This window comes from Columba livia, chromosome 2 (genome assembly GCF_036013475.1).
Source record: "Columba livia isolate bColLiv1 breed racing homer chromosome 2, bColLiv1.pat.W.v2, whole genome shotgun sequence".
Lineage (NCBI taxonomy): Eukaryota > Metazoa > Chordata > Aves > Columbiformes > Columbidae > Columba > Columba livia.
Window position 1 is genome coordinate 80,859,922 of NC_088603.1, and position 22,223 is coordinate 80,882,144.

Sequence of the window (22,223 nt, forward strand, 5' to 3'; positions counted from 1 at the left end):
TATTAATGTTTTGTGGTCTTACAAGCTGATTGATTCAGTTAACTGTGTTTACATTTCTAAAGTAAAATTATTTAGGTTTCTAAGGAATGTGAGCAAGTTAAAAAAATTCTAACAAAATAGCTTAAAAATAGAAGCCAGAATTCGAGCCAGGAACTGACTCTCTCTTTAGAGAGCCAATAACTGTATCTATTTTTAGATCTTTAAGAATAAAACTGTAGCTTCCAATGAATCTGAAGTACAGAAACCAAGCTTTAAGGTAAGAAAGGCTGTCTCAGACAGCAAAGAAAATGTAGCTGCTTGCTACTGCTGGTAATATCTGTCCCTCAGATTCCATAAACTGTTCTTCTCAGCGAAGTATTTATATATTAAAATTTACTGACTGTGTGACAATTGGTGATCTTCAAAGGCTACAAGGTTTGAGGCTGATCATTTTACAGGTGGGTTGTGTAACAAATAAGACTTTCCACAAAAGCTTCACTGCCACTGCAGAGTCTCTGTGCCTTAGTGCCGCTGTATTTGAAGATTTTCATTTATGACAATACTGCAACCTGGAGTTTTCTGCCAATACAATTGCTCAGGTAGCGAAATTACCCAAATTAAGTTTTCATATGGATGAACTGTACAGAGTTGCCCCCAAGAACTGCTCCTGTTCTCTTGCTTGGGAGGAGGGTTTGAGAAAATAAGAAGAGGCAACTTAATCTAGTATTTTAAAAGAGGCTCACTTGGTAAAGTTGAGAAACATTCAGAAACACTCTATGGCAGCTGTAAGCCAGACTGGAGGCTAAGGTGTAGGACTGGGCATGAAGAAAGTAATGAAAAAGGGGAATGGACAGAGGGGCAGGTGGCTGCTTGGGTGGTCAGCAGGACTGGGCTCTCCATTGCCCTGGGACTGGGCAGGGGCTGCCCTGGCACCAAGACATGAGCAGAAAAACCAGAAAAGGAAATAATGCAGGGAGTTATTCCTCAGAAAAGTCAATTGGAGCTTTCATCAAATTAAGACAGAGATTTTAGCTGTTGCACTGGTGTCTGCCCTGATGGACTGTCACTTTATTGCCTGTTAACTATCTCATTATGGTAATGCCAGTCTATAAGGAAATGATGTTCAGAAAATTTTCCTGCAGACTAAAAGTAAGAATGGAAAAATATGCAAATGGATATTTTAAGAAGAAACCGAGAACATTTCTGTTCAGACACATTTTCAATTTTCTGTATCATTATCTGAAATTAATAATATTTTTTTTTATATAAATTTATTGGCTTCCAAGAGATGGAAGATAGAAAACTGTGAAAGGGAGCCCCACTTCACCTTTGCATCTCATTCTTCTTCTTCGTGTACTCTCTCAAGAAAAAGACTGAAAATGAAGAGACCTGGAAAATATACTAATAATCCAAAATTAATATCTGAAATATTTGAGATTCCTAAGAAAAAAGTTGTATCAGTTCAAGTAAAATGCAACTTTTCATATTAATTCAGAGTACAAAATATTAATTTAAAGGTTACTATAGGCAATAACTAAGCAAACGTAATCGAAGTGTTTTAAACTTTAGAATTATTCTTATCTTTTTTTTTTCTCATTAAAAAAAGTTTTTCAAGAAATTTCATTGTAGTCAGAGATATAGAACTGTAAATGAAAAGAATCTCTTCCAAAACTGGTGGTTAGAAGTGAACATGGTTTCTTTTTCTCTTAAATCTATATCCACAGGATCTACCTCTAGTTAATTCACATCATGATATAATATTATAGGAATTTGTATTCTGAAACATGGAGAATTTACAGTAAAAAAGGGTGACCCAATGGGCTCAAAACATCTATGCTCTACTTCTCTTTCACTTAGATTTTAACCCCTTACTGAACTTACTCTTCAGCTCTATGTTTATGTCCATAAAGGGAGAAGAAATATCAATTTATTTTATCCATACTGCTCAATTTCCTTTTTACATTGTTTAGGAAATGGCAATTCAGTGAAGTAGTACCACAGGTTTTGATTTTTATGCAGTGATCATCGGAATTTTTTTTTCCCATTAGTTTGCGTCTACTATTTGTTCCATGTACAAACGAAATGCGTGACTGGCAGAAGTTCCCTTATTTACCTCAGTTTATTGCCTCCCTCACACCTTACTAGATTATATTTGCACTAACCAAAGTCACTATTTACACTTATTTAACAGCATTGACTGAAGTAATACTGAATCTCTTCCAGTGAGGGCTGATTTAGCTACAAATCACCGTTCCAGCACCAAGATCATTAATCAGCCTCAGGCTAGATCCATTATGTGGATATTCAGCATAGAAGAAATATTAACAGTTCCACAGAAGAAACGTTACCATCAGATTAGCTCTGACTCCCTGCTGGAGCAGCAAATTACTCTGAAGTAATAATTATAATACATTAGTAGAGGTTTAATTTCCAATAAGTGATGTCTGTTTAAGGGATGGCAATCTCACCATAGCTCAGAGAACAATAGATCATGTTATCAGCAAGAACAAACTTACATGGAATTAAAAAGAAATATAATACAATATCCATTACAGTCTCCAAATTAAAACAAAAGTCCCTAGAACTTTCTTAGCTAGAGTTTTGTGGGAAAAGTCCTGTTTATTCTGTTTGTTGAACCTTTCTCTTAAGCAGTAAGCAATGAAACGTGTTTTACCTGTAAATGAGGTGCGATTATGCAAACTCCAGCCTTCTTTTCAGTATTTATTTCTGGAATATGCTCACCTCTGGTTTAGGGTATTTATAAAGCAAGAAGAAAGGAAGGTGTGCTGTGCCTGAATTATTTAGTTTGAGTAAGCAGAGCATATTGATTTTGATGGAGTTTAAAGAGTTTACCATAGCCGAAGGTCAGGACTTCTATGTATATCCTTAAATCTGGATATGAAAGGATTTGAGTAGTCTGCACAGAGCCACTACACACCAAAACATGGAGTCATCTTTGAGAATTGACTACAGCTATTTTTTTTTCCCCTTCTTTTACCTCTGTGCTGATATTCTTCAATTTTTAAATTGTGAAGTCAGCAAGTGTATGCTCAAAAAAGTTTTAGGTCCTCATAATGGCATTCTGAGGAAGTAACATGAACTTTTGCACCATGTGGTGGCTTTGAAATATTCAATGCAGCTTTGATCAATGCAATCATTTGAAATTACTTTCTAGACACTTCTGAAAAACTCCAGCATCTGATGACTGCAGAGGTGTTCCAGCGATGATCCAGTGTAATATATTAATTTTATCCATTCTATGATTGTTAGTTTTTGAGGTTTTGGGAGAAAGTAGGAATGGGAGAAACAAAGATATTAGAGTTTAAGGAAAGAAGGGCAAAAAGCTTTCTTAGTTTGAAGATTAAAATATTTAACTACTAGCTATTTACTACCGTAACTTCAGTTGCAATTGTTGTATTACGTCTTGCCTTCTTGGTCATCAATTCAGTTTTTTCACACAGTCAGAAAAAAAATTGTTTGTGGGACCTGGGGCTGAGGAACACTGATAAGAGCACATATTATGTAATCAAGTTTAATAACCTCAACCAGCTGTCACTTGGCTGCCATCTTTTTTTTGGATGAGACCAGAAATGTCAATAGAGACAGTGTGTCTCCTCTTCTTCTAAAGAGCATCTTGGTTACTAGAGTCAGTTTTTCTGCCTCAGCAGAAGCAGACATCTGCTTCCCCGCACATAAAGAGACTGTCAAAAATTGTGTCCCAGAATGTGTTTCCAGACAGGGATCCAAGGTTGGTGTGCATGGAAAAGCCCTTGTAAACAAATTCCCATACTTTCATTCCAGAACAAGGATGACCACTTTGATTTATCTCACTCTATTGTGGAATGAGAAAATAAAAACAAACCCAAACAAACAAAAAAAGAAATCACTGCTTGCTCTGTAAGTATACTGGTTCAATAATATATAATCTATTTTAAATTCAGCTCCTGTGTTACTCAGGTGTGTTTCTTGTAGACAAGTCGACTTTAAAAGTAAATTCAATGCATTCAAGGTTAGTGAGTCCAGGAGCTGCTTCTTCTCTATTGTATTGACATTTAAACTTTTTTTTTTTTTTTTTTATATTATTGCTCATATCCCATTATGTATTCTGAGAACTGTTGTCTTGCTTCACTCAAACCTTGATTTCTGGAATATTTTGTGATTTCGTTGTACCAGTAAAGAGATTAATATATTTTAGTCACGTATCTTTATAATTTGATTTACATCTCTCAAACATGTATATTGTTGTGTTTCTTTTTTGTTTGTTTGTTTGTTCGTCTGGTTGTGGTTTTCTTTATTTTGAAAAAAAAATCAAGCCATATTGTGTGTTGTCAAATACAGAATAAATTAAAGCTTTGTTGCCTGGATTTAAGTTTTTGTGACAGAGCTGTAAATAATGTGTTAAGAGCAGTTTGGGCCCACATCACTAGACTCTGCAGAGTTTGTATTACAGAATTGAATTAATTTTGTTCAAAAAGGAGTAAGTTTCTGTGTTCCACTGAAACTGAGCTTTCTGAGATACAGTATTGTCATTTGTGTACTGTCATACTTTCCAACTAGGCAATGAACTGGAAGAGACTATCACAACATGCTGTTGTGATATGCTGTTTCCTTTTTATATGTGGTCAAATCAGAATTACTCTTTGGACAGCTTATGCTCAGGTTAATTCTTATATCATTTAATAGCCACATTATGTTAGGATAAATCCTTCAGCTTTATATTGTTTATGTGAGACTCCAGTTTGGAGATTTTGGCTTAAAACATCAAAACTGTATTTACATTCCCATCTGTCATACTGTCCTATCCAGAAAAAAAAGAATAATAAGAATAATTACATCATAAGAAGTCTCACCATACTTTAATACAAAATTATAAACCTGTACAATCAAAGAAATGCATATTATCACAAATTTGGTAGCAAAATACTATACTTTAGTAGTGCATAATGTATACCTTATATTGTTTTAGCAAAATCATCGTTGTTGCCAAGTGTAAAACTTGTAATTCATGAAAACATATAGACTGTGAATATTTTACTCCTTGACTTCAGAAAAACTGTATTTTCTTTGTTTTATTACTATGCATTTTCTACCTGAATTGTAGTGACTGAATTTAGTTAGGTACTGTTCACTAGAGCAGCTATTCTGTTGAATTCATGCACATAGAAATTTTCATGAAAATTGGTCATAAATACTCAAGTACAGATGATGTTTGGTATCTTCTTTACTGAGTCACCCATAGCTAGGATAGGATGAATGACTGTGGCCTGAGAAGAATACACTGTAAAATAAAGTATTGGAAACATTTGGCAAGTTATGGACCTCATAATATATTGAGCGTTATTTTGAAAACTGGGTATTTTTATGGCTTTCCTCTTTTCCTCTGGCTCTAACTTTATTCAGAAAGGAAGAGAAAGAGAAACAAAGAGAGGAAGAAAAACCCTCTCCACCTATCCTCCCTTCAAAAACTAGAGAAAACAACATTTTTGGTATTAAAAAATATTTTGCAGGCTTCCATTGCACTTGAGCTAAAACATTTTCTTATGAGAAAAGGTAAATTTAACATATGTTAATGTTGAATCTCGTGTCCCCATCACAAATAGAATTTGTTTTCAGAGATCTATACAGCTCTGTACAGGGGAGTGGTAAAAAGTTTAAAAAAATTGATTACAACTCAGAGGACCTTAAGCTTAGATCCCAAAGCTACTGATCTCATCTCATGGTATATGCATCAAAACTGCCACCTTGGTTAGCTGTCTAGGAGACTACAAACTGAATTTGATAGCTTATTGCACACTTGCCCTGATTTAAGACACATTGGCAAAACTGAGTAGGAAAACTGTCATGCTCACTTTCTGTGCTGTCCACAAGGTGAAGGCAGAGGATTCTACTTTCCTCAGTTTGGCAGCATTATGTAAAAGATAATTCCAGGTGTACAGAACACTAATCTGCTCTTGACTTCAAATATCTGGAATTTCCTTATCTCGTCCTCTCCTTCCTACAAATGATACTAATTTAGCTGCCAGTCTGAGCATTATACAGCCACGTTTCAGCATTTCATCTGCAGACCCCATAAAAATTTGTTTCTGTAGATTTCTGTAGCAGTTCTTCATATAAATCCTATTAAATATTCACTCTCATTTTGCTAGATAGGAAGTACATTCCGTAAGTTTTCAATGAGCACTGCTAAAGGTGAAACTGCAAACATGATTTCCATAATTTCACATTCTAACATTTATTTCTGCTTAAAGATCAGTGATAAAGATATGAAATGAGGTACAGATTAACAACAAAGAGAATGTATTACATGTATCTTCATCCATACCTTCTGAAACAGTGATTTATTCTTAATCTATTGAAGACTAAGGGATGTCAGGTTTTTTATTACTACATTTTTACTTCAAAATAGTTAGGATGATTTTCAAATTTGCAGCTTTTTTTTTTTTTTTTCTCTATAAATTTTCATTCTCTCAAAAGTGATCTTTTCGCTATACAAAAAACCTACAGAAAACCTTCATATACCTCTAATGAAATCTGCTTATGAAACAGGTACAGGCATGGACATAGGTCACACAATAACAGAAGTTCTGATTTCAACTGATTACTTCCAGTTCCATGATCAGGAGCTGTTATTTAATGTTTTAGAACAGTTCTACATTACTGTCACAAGCGTAATTTCTCAAAAGACCTTCAAAAACTTCAGAATACTGAAAATATCTAGAAGAATTTAAAATTAATATTTAAAAAATTCAAAACAAAAATGTTCCAAGATGTTTGCTGTTATAAAAATAACAGAGCTTGCTTTTGCATTGATTTATGCAACTTTTAGACAGAGAAGTCACAATCCCTTGTCATGTTTACTAGTCCTTAGGTTGGCACTTGTCTCTCTCTCCTCAGGTGAAAACCATCATCTGAACCATTTCAGCATTTTTTATCCTTTTAAATTTTTAGAAATACACCAAAGACTCTGGTTCCTCTTCAAGGAGTTGATATGAGAATAGACTTGTTATCTGAACTGTTTCAATCACTGGGAATTGTCATTCATTCCATTATTTTCTCCACCGAACAGGAAAAACAAGTACTTATGGGCCCCAAGAGAGTACTCCTCTAGAAGTATTTTTTTCTGTCCATTGACTACAGACAGGACCCGCAATGAATATAATCCTATATTAGGCATCTTAATGAAGAGCCCAAAGTTAACTTCATTCAGTGTCTTGTGCAGTACTGACCACATCATTCATGTTTTGTAAACAGTAAAAAAAAAAAAAAAAAAAAAAAAGGAAATATTAATAAAATGATTGGTGTGTCACAACTGCAAGCATGAGGATCACAAGCATGAGGATGAACTTCCACATCAACCCAAGCCAATCTAACTGGTGAATGCAGCACTCCTACCTTTACCCAAACTCCACCTTCCAGCACCACTGCTCATTGGAGGTTGAATTAAACATTTTCAGGAAAATCAGTAGAATTCTCCATGTCTTTCCTTTCCCAAGAGCAAATTAAACTGACATAAAGAATAAATTATTTTGTACATACTCAACATACACACTGCAGCTGCAGTTCTAGATGTCACAAAAGGTAGTTCGAATATTTTTTTCTATGTGCTTTCTATTATTTTTTTAGGTGATGAATGCATATTTTCTATATACTTACCAATGATCACAAGAACTGAGCAATGCAAGATCACTAGGTGACTACGCTTTGGAGCTTAGCCACTTTCCATCCATATTTTAGATTTAGTTGGATTTAGTATGCTACCTTGACTATTGCCAGAAGCTAATCCGATTACACTGTGTGGTCCTGTACTGAAGGTTAAGCTTCAAACCTCTGAATCTGGCAGAGTTGTGAAATCTTCCCTTGGTCTATCACTCCCAGCAACCAGCAGGGTTCTTGCCTTTTAAGATGGGTGAGTTATGCTGGGGATCAGTCTATAAAAATGTGCCTGTAAAGGTGCCGGCTGGTTTTGTTATGTGGTCTAAGATTTAAAAACCTTTCTCTGAAATGTGTGCCACTTCTCTCAAAAGATAGACTTAAAAGTCCTCTTTCTGTCCCACTATTTAGTTAGTATCACTTTGCATTTTGGCAGCAGTAGAACATTTATCCTGTTAAGGTGGACTTCAGTGGGGAATTTTAATGATCCATGTTCCAGGCCTCCCTGAATCTGCTCCAAGAAATACTCCCATTTCAGAGCTTTGGGAAGGGTGGACTTGTTCCAGGATCGCTGTTGTCTGAGGATAACTTGTTCTCAATAAATAGAAGGTTGGAAATATCATTTTCTGCTGCCATTTTGAAATTGTATTTTTCAGTGATTTCGGTACCTCAGATAAATTTTTATAAAAAACACTACCACAACCAAGAAAGATGGAAAATACGAAATAAAACCATATTCATTATACAAACATGTCAAGGGCAGTGAAACAAAAAGCAGTCTATTTACAGATTTCAGACTGCAGTCTAGTTACAAGCCTTTTAGGGGTTTGCTGTCTTTGAATGCTGCAATTATTTTGTGCATGTTGATATGCATTGAGAATGTGATAAGAAATAAGAAATATAACTTTTTTTTCTTTTTTTTTTTTTTTTTTTATAAAGGAAAGGAAGAGGGGAAATCTATTGGAAGTGAGAAGTTACCATAATACAAGTGGATTTTGAGTTGTTTTGGGTTTGTTTCTTCTTAAGTAAGGAACAGAACATGAAATAGGGAAAGGTAAATCACAATTATCACAACAGAAAAAAGGTTCACACACAAACAATGAAGAACTATTTTTTTGGGAGGATCATTTTGTTAAGTACATGAATGGATGTGAGAGGATTTGTTAACAAGCAAGTAGTTCTATTCTAAGTGCACATTACAACTATTTTTTCTTTGGTTTGACAATGGCTATTTCTTGACTGTCCAAAAGAAACCAAGATGAATATCTGTTTTATGAAATGACCATCTAAATAATATATGTAAGTAGCCAAACCTGGTTTTACTTTCATCGGATGTAGTCCTTGCAAAAAAAACACACAGAATTTTCTTTTAAAGTGAACAGTTGTTCGGTATAGCATATAGTGATTGTTTGGTCAGGAATTAGTACAGGACATTATGAAGCAGAGAGACCTTATAACATTTTAATTAATACTAAGTCCAACCACCACAACATCCGGTAGATGACTTGTCACTGTCAACAGCAGGAAAAATATCACTAAGCATATAGCTATGTGTTTTCTGTCTCACTGACTTTGATATGGTCTATTTGCAAATTACACCACTTTCCTATGATTCTTTTATTGCATTTTCTTATTCCATTCATTGTAACATTCTTTAATTTTTATTACAAACCAGAGAAGGTGATGAGATCAATAGTTAAAGTACAATACGTCTGAATTTTATATTCTACATTTTTTATTAAAGTACAAAAATATATTTTCCTTGGTGAGTTATTGATGAGCCTATAAGCCACACAGAAGTCAGGTAAAACTCCTCCTTGTGTACCACAGTATTTGCCACACATAAGCTTCATAGGTGCTCTGAGGGTCTCTATGATGGCTTCAGGACATTTAAAATTTACATGAAGCTGACAATGATCCTGAGCACCCTCCTGCTCATTTGCTGATGGTCAGAGTAAAGTGTTGCTTACCCCTCATTCAGTGAGAATTACCTGTAGGTTGTAAACTTGGAGATGAGGGGGCAGGGTGCTGTCATGGGCTTTCTATTACTCAGCCAGTCTATTCTATAAAATTTATTTTTTGGGAATCAAAATTATTTTATGTGGCTTTGAATGAGCACAGAGAAGAGAGAAGATTATGAGAGGTGAATATTTGCAGGACTTAGGACCTGAATATCACACCCACATCTATACTAAAGCCATCATAGAGATGGACTATTATCAGAGTGTATTTTCAGCTATTCTAGGAACAGCTGATGTATTTTTTTCAATATCTGTAAAGGAATCACTTGAAATATTTAACATGAATTAGAACAAGAATATTTGGCTGCTTATGGTGCCAATTTGGTTATAGATCTGTTGTCCCACTACATAGGACTACTTAGGAACTTTTCTTAGGGGTGATCGGAGGGCAGATTGAAATACTTCATCAGAGAGAACTGCCAGCCTCACAGAAGTTTGCAGGGCCATAAAATGCACACTGAATCAGTAGTCAGATGCCAAAAATACCTTAATTGGCACTGATTAGGATTATACCTAATTGAGCGTATTGTTCTTCAAAAAAACATTTTTCGGTTGGTATAGAGGAGGAAAACAAAAACTATCAAATAACTCAGTGGTAACTGCCAAGAAAACTCTCTGTTTCTTGATTTGTTCTCTTCTTAAATGACCACAAATAAAGTTAGATATTATAATGGAATACATTTAAGTAAAACAGACTTCATAGGTCTTTAATATATGACTGTGTTTAAAATGTAATACTCTTTTTATACACACTAAGGTTTTCAGAAGGTTTTTATCTTTATTAGAAAAATCAAAGTCCATTTTAACAGTGGTAGGCACTATTTACAACTCAAGCACAACATCTGTGGTGAAAAATAAAGAAGATACAAAGTTATCTTGTGTGATAGCCTTTCTTTCATACTCCCGTTATCCTATTTTACTCTCTGTATTCATTATGTATGTGGTATAGCTATAACTCATAGAAAGCAGGGAATGTTATCTTTTATTAGGTATTGTAACTTCATTCATATGCACATAATAGTGACATTAGGTATTGTTTATTTAACATTTATCTTTTTTTTTTTTCTTTAGGAGGATAGAATGTAATTATTTCTAATGGTTTTTAACCTATCCAATTCATGTTTTCATGCTATCATATCTAACCTATATACTTGTCTTCCATCTTACTATGAATACTGCTTTTCTTTTTTTAGCCAAAAGAAATTCTGATTTGGACTTCATTCAAAGTCACTTTTTCCTTAGTATAGTCTCCAACCTAATGAAAGTAATTATTTTTTTTCCCTTTTGACCAAGTTTTTGTTCCTCATGTGCCTTTACCCCTTTCCTCCAAAAAAGCTTACTTTTCATTTCCAAATACTTCACTGTTCATTTATCTTAACCAGAATTCTTATAAACAGACAAAATTACAGAGAACAACAGTGAACAGTCATACTCCCAGGAACAATTTAAAGCGTAACTTCTTTAATACCTTCATTTTACTGAGAAGCAGATGGAGTAAGCGTAGCAGAAAGCTTTCACTAAGGAGACTAATGAATTAAATCAGGACACCTATTGAGCTAGATCAGAGGAAACCAATTACTTTTTGTTTGTTCTTTTAACCTGCAGAGAGGGAAACAGCTGAGAGCAGTGTGAGAGGTAACACTACCTGGGAAAGTGGCAGGCATGTGGTTTGGGGAGATGTTTTGAGTAGGTGGAGACAATTGTGGGCTCTGTTGGGATTTTCTGGATTTTGCTGAACACTTCTGTGGTGAGTTGGGGTGGAGGAGGAGGCGGCAAGTTCTATGTAATTGTTTCTTAAGTCCTTTGTCTTGTGTAGTGGGAGTACTTGGGCTGTCAGGAGAAGTTGAGGTCACTTGGTTTCTGTGTGACTGAGGTTTTAGTGTGCAGGTTTTTTGATAGAGAGTTAAGTCAGAGCTGCTAAAATGATATCACTGAACAGTTTGAATGTAGCTGGTTTTGTCTGGCAGGCTTGCAGGAGAGCTTAGAAAGGATTTCCTTGAGAAATTTTTCTTTAAACTTTTGGTTGAAGGCTATGAGGAAAAAGGATTCAAAAAAACTTGTGTTCAGTTCATCTGAGGTGGTTGTTAGTTGTGTTTCTGGCATTGATTCTATTGAGAGGTTTTTGTACTGACAACAGGGTCTATCTGCTTTTAGTTAATATTTATACATATAAAAATGAAAAAGTTAAGAGTATGGGCCTCAGATAATTACTCTGATTTTCATGGGCATATTGTTTTAGTGGTTTCACTATACTTTTTTGTGTATGTGTGTTAGCAGGGCTGAATTTAGCTTCATAGACTTCAGATCAGGTTAGCCTTGTTGAGACTGTACACCAAATATAGCACCAGTCCTAAAGGCTGCTGCTTTTAAATGTATGAGCCATTGTTTGATGTTTGACTATTTTTCCTTTTTCTTAAACACTGTGGGGTTTTTTTTAAAAAAAAAACAAAACACCACCACCACAAACAAGCAAAACCAAAATACTTTCTTTTTTCTTTAACAAAATACTGATCAAAACCTTGCCGTTTAATATAAGGATTGTGACTTCTCTCTTTCTAAAGAGCCTGTGTTCCTTCATATTGTTATGAAGGAATATTCAGCCAAATATTTAAGTGCATGGTTAAATCCTATTGATTTCAAAAGTAGACATGTGCTCAAGTTCTTGATTACTTAGGCTCTTCTTAAAAAATAAAATCTGTATAATGTTAGTAGTTGGACGTCGTTAACATAATACTACTTTGAAAATTAAGTATGTATCTGTGTGGCTGGTTGTATTGCTAAGGTTACTTGTGACATGCATGGTGTATTCACTTACTTTCTTGGGCTTTTTTCCCTTAATTCTTGAAAACGCATTTGTGTCAGCCTAGTGAACATTCCAGAAAAAAATCTTCAGTCCCTTCTGAAAACTCATGCTTCTTTTGTATGCATAGTTTTGAACTTCAATGTACTGTTTTGAAAATGTGATTCACAAAGAAAAACTGGTGTTCTAAAACTTTGGTATGCTGAGTGAGAAATGCATTATGGATTCTTTTAAGCCATTTTGCATTTGTTTCTTTTAGTATGCCTTCTGCACCTGCAAGAATATATCAAAACTAGTAATATTTTGAGTTTTTTTCTACTTTTCTGACTTAAAACTATAAGGTTGTATATAATATAGATATGTCGTGTTCTCAATTTTAGTAGTTAATTTCAACTGATTAAAGAAAAATGCAGCTGCGTTACTCTATTTTCATTTTTTTATTACTTATCTCAAGTTCCCATATCATAGATTAATAAATACATATCCAGGTTTTACTAACATTGGCACATCTTGGAGCTTGCTTTCATTCATATGCTGTGCCTTGTGAAACTCAGAATTTCATCTTGGGTCAAAAGGCTACTGTTTTTAAGTCAAGACTCCTTAAAACTTGGATGGTAATTAAAGAAATTAAAATGACTTTGCTTTATGATGGTATCATGTACAATTCTTGTTAACTAATAATTTGGTTTTATTGTTAATCCTATTTCATGCTATACAGTTATGAACAAAACACAATGCAGTTTCTATTGCTGGTCATGTAATTAATTAAGTTGTTATTAGATTTTAAAAAATTAAGTCAATCTGTAATACTACTGGAAGAGAACAGGCCCTCTTACTCTATTAAATATCATGAATAAATATCATTAATTAATGACAGCTTAGTCCTGAAGGGTATTAAGCTCTACTTATTTGAGAGTCTTTGACTTAACTGGATATTTTTTTTTTTCCCCAGCTGAAGACGTGAGCTGCAGATAAGAATTAGTGGGATAAACAAAATTTAAAAGATATAACCTATCATAACTATTTTCTAAAATTAAAATTAAGTGACCATACATGAAATGTCTGAGACACTGAAGCTGTATAAAAATTTCAGGAAGTCAAATGGTAATTATCATCATGAGTGTTATCTTTTTGGTCTTTGGGGAGGAAAGAAGGGCAAGTTAGTGGCAAGTACACAGACACCTTGGAGAATATACAGTAACTTCTAGAAGGGATCTAAAATGACTGTTATGTTTGTTTCCAAACAGTTGTCAAGGCAGATATTGTCAAATATGACTGTGTTTCTTCTGATCATTGTGGGTTTTTTCGTTTTTTCTCCCTCCTCTGATCCCTCCTTGTTCTCTTTTTTGTCTTTCAGAAGCAATATCTTTTCTGAACACTTATGGATAATTAGCAGTACAAGATTGATTTTTTTTATTTTTTTTTTTTTCTTGCTTGTGCCCAATGATTATTTTTTTTTTAAGTTCTTATGCTGCGATTTAGTTTTGATACTTAATTTATGTTATCCTTGGCGTGTCTGACCCAATTATACAGTCAGCTGGGCTTTGATACAGACAGCTAAATTACTGTGTGATAGGAATCAAGTTTTTGATTTATGCGTAAACAGAAAAGGATAAGCGTTTTGCTAAATCTTTTCTATATTCCACTGTTCAATAATACCTGTAAAAGAATAATCAGAAATTGGTAATCAGGGAGGATAAGCAGCATAATTTCATTAGAAAACCTAAGTTTTCATTGTCTCAACAAACACACACCTGTTTGTATGTTTAACAACAACAAAAAAATCCAGAGGATAAATACAAGATTTTTATTTTTTTGTTGTTTTTTTGTTTTTTTGTGTGTGTGTAACCTGGAAATGTAGCTTTAAATAGGTACTATATCACACTTTGAGATGTTTTGTGAATGCAGAGGGAAGCAGAGGCATGTATGTGAGTCATTATTAATTAAATCTGGCCACCTATCTGGCTAACCTACGTTTGAAACAACATCTATCTATCTTCATTACCCATCAGCTTTAAGGCACTTCCTGCTGATTGACTTTTATGTTCAACACCTGGCTTCTTCAGAAGGAGAGTTGTTCTCCTGAGCAATTTGTATTGCACATGCTCCAACATTAATGTGCTGCACTTTAACATTACAGAAAGCTACAAGTTCAGACCACACATATTTTTCATAGGCTTGTCTAGGCTAAAATACACATTGTTTAGCTTATATTTTTATACAATTTTGTTGTTTAAAGTTTTTGTTGTCTGTCTTGAGTTTTTTCTAAGGACAAAGCCTTAGAAAGTAGTATGTGTTGTTATATTTCTGCTTCTTAAGGCTTTCAAATTATTTTAATTATGTTATTGCGTATGTTCCAGAGAAATGCAATGAGGGGGTGAGGAGAAACAACTATTGTTTTCCATGTTTCACCTGTAATCGAATTCCTGGGGATGGTTTTGACATATAGCATGCCGTGATAGAACTGTAACCCTTGCAAAAGAAGATACGTTAAATTCTGCTGATACTTGTGCATTTTCAGTGTCCCAGCATGTGGTTAGATCAGCTGCACCCTTAACTACTGTTGTACTGTGTGATGTTGCATAATAAGACTATGATGCTGCCGCAGCCATAGGCCTTTCATTATGGTTGCTGCTGAATGACTGCATTCAATATTCTGTATTCCACTCCAGGGAGTACTGCAGACGTGCTTTCTACAGATTCTGCAGCCTTATTAAATATCCTTGAATCTTCCTTCCATTCAGTGTGGGCTTTTAACTAGTTGTATACATGAAGAGATAAGCACTGCATTAAAGAAAATCTATAGAGCTTCTGTTCTATTACCATGAATATGAACAATTTTGAAGAGGATCTAGAATGTATCGAAAGTGACAAAGTAATGTGTTTTTTTTTTTGTTTGTTTGTTTTTTGTTTTTGTTTTTTTTTTTAATGTGCCTATTCACCCTGCTCAGGATGAGAGGAGGTTAACTAGGGGAATGAGAAAGGCAAGAAAGAAGTTCAAAGTCCATTTTCTACTTCTATCCAGTCAACAGTTTGGGTGAAGTTGCCAACCTTGTTGAAACCTTCAGGATCAATCTAACCATGCCATGTCATGTTTATGATGGGTGTTCTCACATTTATTGAGCTGGGATTTGTGGCCAAAGAGAAGGAAGGGTTCCCCAACCTCCTCCGTTTAGCTTGGTCAGGTTAGTGCTGTGATATGATGGATTTATTTTGGGGAAGGGGGGGAGGGGTGTGGATTAGACTTCATTCTCCTTATGCAGATTATTTTTTTTTTCCAGAATAGATAGGAAAGAGATAGTTATATCTAAATCTTTAGGTTGCGAAGCATCTGAAGTCATTATTTTTCAGATGCGTTCAGCAAGTGCTGGAGCTTTTAGGTCTGTTCCTTTTTGTTCCCCGATCTGGTTAATTCATTTATTCAGGGGTTTGTAAACTTTTGACACACTCTTCTCTCTCTCCTCTCCTTTTTCATCCCAGTTTGTCTTCTGCAGTAAAGGTTTCTTGGGTTTCTGTACTCTTGAGGGGCATGAACGCAAGTGCCCCCCTCTCCCCCGCTTCAATCTTGCATTTGAGATGAAATAGAGTAGCAGGCCTTTGGGAATGCAGAATCGGGTATTTTATCTAAAAAAAAAATCAATATTAAGTAAAGCAAAATAGTTTCCTGACAGAAGTGTATTATGGTCTGATACTGCAGATTCAATCATTATATTGAATTCAGTTCGGTGGTTTATACATAAAATGCAAATATTACTGAATGATACTCATTTCCCAGACAAATCAGTGTGGTTTTAGCAGAAAAACAAGAAATCTGGTAACATACACAGAAGGGAAAGACAGGAGGAAGAGGGAGGGGATGAAACAACAACAAAAAACCCAACACCCCAAAACAAAAACAGCAGAACATTATTATATGAAATTGAGGAAATAGTGGGAAATATGGGAGCTGACTACTGGTTTCAGCTCATTTGAGGTTTGTTGTGGCATAGGTCAATTTAGTTCATCTTTCATTGGTCTGTTCATAAATCTTCTTACTAACAGGAGTTTCCATCCAGAAGTTACCTAATCTATATGATGAACTGCAGATTGTTTGAAATGGTAAAGTACAAAGCATGATCATTATAATAATATATAATTCTCAGTGACATTGTTTAAATGTCTGGTTAAATTATTACTACTGTGATCCTCTAAAAGGGAACTCACAAGAGTTTTCACAAGAATTTGCTTCCTAGAACACATCTGTACTGCAGAATCATGTGCTGTTAACTCATGTTGGCTAATTTGAGTTAGCTGTTTGGTTGAGAATTTGGCTTGTTTCTAAATGGAGTTTAAACCTGCTTTTCTCCCTCCTGCAAGCAAAAGAAATTAGAAGCTGATGTTGGCCACTGAAGTTCATTATTCAATGGCCTAGCTATTGATAGCAACAACAAGGATAATCAGCGATCTGTCAGTGACTTCAGTGTAAGGAAAGATTAAGTAAATAAATCTTCAACTTTGGGATGAGACTAATGTGCTAATGGGTTGTAAAATGATGAATGACCATGCATTAATCACTTTATATTAATTTTTCATTCTCATGATACAAGAATTGAGGATGTATTAAAAAAATATTCAAACAGCAAGCATAGAACAAACAGAAGTATCTGTCATGCAAAGTATAATTAAGCTGTGGAATCTTCTTGCCAACAATCATAAAAGTGCAAAGTATGACTGCACAGAATGATTATACACATTCATAAAATAAGTTCTTCAAGAGCTGTCAGGCACCAAGATGAAGACATTAATTCTAGTTTAAAAGGTCTAGAACCTGTAGGTTAACAAATGTTGGTAAGGGATGTTTCTAAGTCTGTTTTCTTGAGCACATAGTACTCTTTGGTGTACCTGCTTGGGGTCCTCAGTCAGACCAGATGGATCTTACTAAGTAAAGAAAATGAAGATTACCTCTGAGATTACAGAAACACAAGAAACAAATATTGCAGAAGACAAACTGGGAGTAAAAATGGGGGTTAGAGGAGAAAGAGAGAAGAGTGTGTCCAAAGCTTAAAAATACAAACTTCGAATGAGGTAACGAGGCAGGTTAACCAAAAAACAAACAAACAAACAAACAAAACACCAAAAAAACAACCAACAACCAAAAAAACACAACCAAGCAAAACCAAAGAAAACAAAAAAACAACAACAACCAAAAAGCTCACTGAGACCTAAAGTACTTTCAGTACTTGCTGAAGGCACCCAATAACCCAATATACTCTGTCCAGAGGCACAAATGTGCAGGGAAAAGTAGATCTGTGAATATTTGAGAACTCTCTGAAAACCTTCAGGCAATGAGTAATGAAGACCCAATTCCCTAATTATTCTATTTTGTTATTGAATTTTTATGTGTGTTCTTGGTGCTGTTGACAGAGCCTGTTTAATCTTAATTCAATTCCAAACTTGTTTGAACATACAGCATTGATTCATTTCCAGTGTGGGCTATTTAAGCTTTCATGTTAACTTGTTTACCTTTTTTTTTTTTCATCGTGGTTCTGATGTACTGTGTAGAGCAAGTCCTTCTTTGGAGCTAGATATGCCAGCTCTTTTTTCTTAGTTCTTATAGTTTCACCATTTACTTGCCCTGTGTTTGCTCATCCCTATGTATCTCTTTGTGGATAGTGCTTTTCTGGCTTTCCAGGTGCCTTGAGCCTCTATCCCCCTCAATCAGAGACCTTCCTTTTAAATAAATTAAAAAAACAGAATGAAATTGAGGGACAAAGGGTGGGCATTAGTCTCAAAATATCAGAAACTTGGAGTAAGTAAACTGAAGCATGAATAAGCAGAGCTTTTACACCAGTACCCTGTAATTCTGAAGGTATCCAGAGAGGTGCTGCTGCAGGAGTCTGAAAACAGTAGCACATTCCACCCCATCGTTCTTGTGTTTAAACTTGCTGTGGCTGTCAGGGCCAGAGATGGGGAGTGGTTTGAGGAGAAGCTCCTGTGACTTGATCTTGGGGAGTGCAGCTTCTGCATTGTGAAAAGGGATCTTCCTGAGGTCTGGAAGAAGGGTGGCATCCAGTGAGTGCTGTGCAAATTGAACACGTGGATGCAACCATTCAGCTGGCACTGCAGAGGTGCTCGCACCCACTGCTCAAGTGCAACAGAGCCAAACCTATCCCTCTGGGCTGCTGGCTGCTCAATGCTGCCAAACTGTCTGCAAGGTGTCACCTACATTTGGTGGGAAGACACTGAGAATCCATGTCTGTTGAATGCGTTTGTGATTACCCCCATGTTCCTCTGACTGAAAGGATATTCTGCCTAACGTGATGATGTTTGTACTTGATGGCTGGTTATTTCTTCAAATTTGATTAGTCTTGGGACTCTTTTAAAGGCTTACTTTTCCCTCACTACATCCAAAAACTAATCAGGTGGATTCCCTGCTGCTTTACTGCTTTCGCTGGTGGATATAGAGGATAGGAACTACTCTGATACCCAAAGTATTCGGTTGACAGCAAGAACATCTCCAGATTATTTGGAGCCTTCACCCAGTAGTTTTCTCCCCTTTGTTTTACCTCACTGATCTCTGCAGAAGTTTTGGAAGAATACTCTGTTTCTGCTTCACTGTGTGCAGGCTTTATGTTTAAAATGTAGCTATGTGTCCAGTTAAAATGTTTATTATTTCTGGGAAAGAAACATTTTAAGACCAAAAGATAGCTTTCTCTTTCCTCCAAACCTCTGTCATCCTACAGTCATGATAACATTTTTTAGACATATCCAAGCTAGATTAAAGTTTGGCAAACTGTCAGAATTAGCAATGGTAAACCTTTCTGCTGCATCCTCCAATATGGTGCATTTCTGGCCATGTTCAAAAATTACTTGGACGTCAATATATGAAGGAAGAGAATTGAGATAATAAATTCCAGTCATTATCTGGAATAGATGAAATATCAAGGTAAAGACTGCTAAGATTTCAGTTCTTTGGATGTATAGTTTCTATAGTTCCCATATGTTCAAAAAGAATGGTTTTCACCTATTTCATTCATGATTTTGAAAACACTAAATGGTTTTTTTGACACTTCCTTTTGCTTCTGTTTGGCTATTTCTTCTAGGTTGACTCTGTGTAGAACTAACCTACTCAATGTGCCCAAGCATTCTCTTTGCTTTCCCAATATCCAACAACTCCAACAATCCAACAAGTTCTCTATGGTGAACTCCAATTCTCATATTTAAAAAATAAATAATTAAAAAATCTTATTGTGAAGAATTCAAGAATAAGTCTGGGAGTTTACAGTGCTCCGTTTATATCTTTACACTTTGTGATAGGCAAGTTACAGGTTATCTGCCATCATCTTGCGTAGTCCCCAGGTATAAGCATGCTATTCTGTCTTGGGTTTCTCTCAGATCACTACGAGGTATTCTAACAGAAACAGTGTGGTATCACTGGGAAATATCATCCATTTGTTAGCTGCTTCCTTTTCAAAATCATTAACTGCAGAGACCCATGAGATTTTTCTACTTCAAAATATCTGTGGTTGTTTTGAAGAATAACTTTTAAACTTTATTTCCGATTGCTTAATTAGTTTCTAAATCAAGATATTTGCCCCTTAGAAAACTATCTAGTACACAGCTGGTGACATAAAGCTAAATAATTAATATCCTTATGTGTAATTAAAAAAATTAATACTCCTGTAGGAAAGATCTAATTACATTATTTTTGAAAACTGATGTTAATTAAGCCCACCTTCACTTACTCCCCCTCCCTTGTTTGTGTGTGTTTGCAAAGAGTAACTCTACTGGGTTAAAGGAGTAAGATTTCTTTCTCCTGCCCCTCTAGCCTTACTGGAGCCATGCTGGTTTGAGCCAATCAAGTTATTTTTGTCCAACTGTTCTGCCATCCTATCTTTAATTAGATTTTCTGTTATTTTACTCAGTAATGGGACAAATCTCACCAGGCTGTAAAGTCTAGGTTCTTTTTTTAGCAGCATTATTTAAAAAAAGGTACTGCACTATTATTTTCCCCACTATTCAACAGTAGTTTAAGTGTTTCTATAAGGACATTCTCCAGGTTTCTTTTTAGTACTCTTTTATTTTTTTGATTTTGCAATTTCTTCTCAAACATTTATTGAGTATCACCCAATCCTCAACCCCTTTCCTCTATATATCAAACTTTTTTGTTCAATATTGTCATCAGTTTAAAACTAGTGATTTGAAAACTACCACTTGTGTCCGTAAGAGATAATATAAAAAAGTTGTCTTATCGGACAACATTTGAAGTTCACAACAGAAGGGGTAGTGTTCTATTGCAGAAACATGGTGAACGTACACTCTGGAAAAGTTGTTGAAAATCACAGAATGTTAGGGATTGGAATGGACCTCAAAAGATGATCTAGTCCAGTCCCCCTGCCGGAGCAGGAACACCTAGATGAGGCTACACAGGAATGAGTCCAGGCGGGTTTTGAATGCCTTCAGGTGTGGTCTCACCAGGGCAGAGTAGAGGGGAAGGAGAACCTCTCTTGACCTACTAACCAGCCCCCTTCTAATACACCCCAGGATGCCATTGGCTTTCTTGGTCACAAGGGCACAGGGCACAGTGCTGGCTCATGGTCATCCTGCTGTCCACCAGGACCCCCAGGTCCCTTTCCCCTACACTACTCTCTAACAGATCATTCCCCAACTTATACTGGAACCTGGGGTTGTTCCTACCCAGATGCAAGACTCTACACTTTCCCTTGTTATATTTCATTATTTTTTTCCCCGCCCAACTCTCAAGCCTGTCCAGGTCTCACTGGATGGCAGCACAGCCTTCTGACATGTCAGCCACTCCTCCCAGCTTGGTGTCATCAGCAAACTTGCTGATAGTACACTCTATTCCCTCATCCAAATCATTGATGAATATGTTGAATAATATTGGCCCCAGTACAGACCCTTGAGGCACTCCACTAGATACAGGTCTCCAACTAGACTCTGCCCCATTGACCACAACTCTCTGGCTTCTCTCCTTCAGCCAGTTCCCAGTCCACCTTACTACCTGATCGTCCAGACTGCACTCCCTCAGTTTTGCTGTGAGGATGCTGTGGGAGACTGTCTCAAATGCTTCACTGAAGTCAAGGTAGACCACATCCCCTGCTCTGCCATCATCTATCCACCTCGTTATGTCCTCATAAAAGGCAATGTGGTTGGTCAAGCATGACTTCCCTTTGGTGAAGCCATGCTGACTGCTCCTAATTACCCTCTTATCCTTGATATGCCTTGAGATGGCGCAAAGGATAAGTTGTTCCATCACTTTCCCAGGGATGGAGGTGAGGCTGACTGATCTATAGTTACCTGGGTCCTCTTTCTTGCCCTTTTTGAAGACTGGAGTGACATTTGCTTTCCTCCAGTCCTCAGACACCTCTCCCATTTCCCAACACTATTCAGCAATTTCTCTCCTTTCCTCATCTTTGCACTTTATAGATAATTGTGCACTTAGAGTACACATCCATTTGGAAAACTAAATCCAATGTGAGTACAGTCAAATGAAGATGAAAAGGACAAATTTTGAATATTTTAATACAAAAGGAGCAATGTAAATTGTCTGATTTACTTAACTTCAGTCATATATAGCCTCGTTCATGTGTATAGTAGAAAAAAAAAATCACATTGACTTGAAACCACTTCCATTCTAGGTACTTGTTAAAGTTTTGTTTGCTAAGTAATTCTGGGAAATTCTTCTTGAAGCTCTTTATTTTTAGGAGGCGGGTGGGAATTAAAAAAAAATGGTGATGTGTTTTGATAGAGTTAGTATTTCAGACTGGTTTCAA

General features: G+C 35.9%; 1 protein-coding gene across 9 annotated transcripts in view; it reads left to right on the forward strand.

Moving 5' to 3' along the window:
• Nucleotides 1-22,223, forward strand: part of CDH12 (cadherin 12) — a 565,327-nt gene that overhangs the window by 89,440 nt on the left and 453,664 nt on the right. Inside the window, exon 1 of one of the 9 annotated variants that reach the window (XM_065052612.1) lies at nucleotides 11,289-11,397. The exons of 7 other annotated variants lie outside the window; for them this stretch is intronic. The gene's annotated coding sequence lies outside the window, so the exon portion shown is untranslated. Of the gene's footprint in view, nucleotides 1-11,288; nucleotides 11,398-22,223 lie in introns of those variants that run through there. One more of the 9 variants, XM_021298005.2, reaches the window with a different exon arrangement.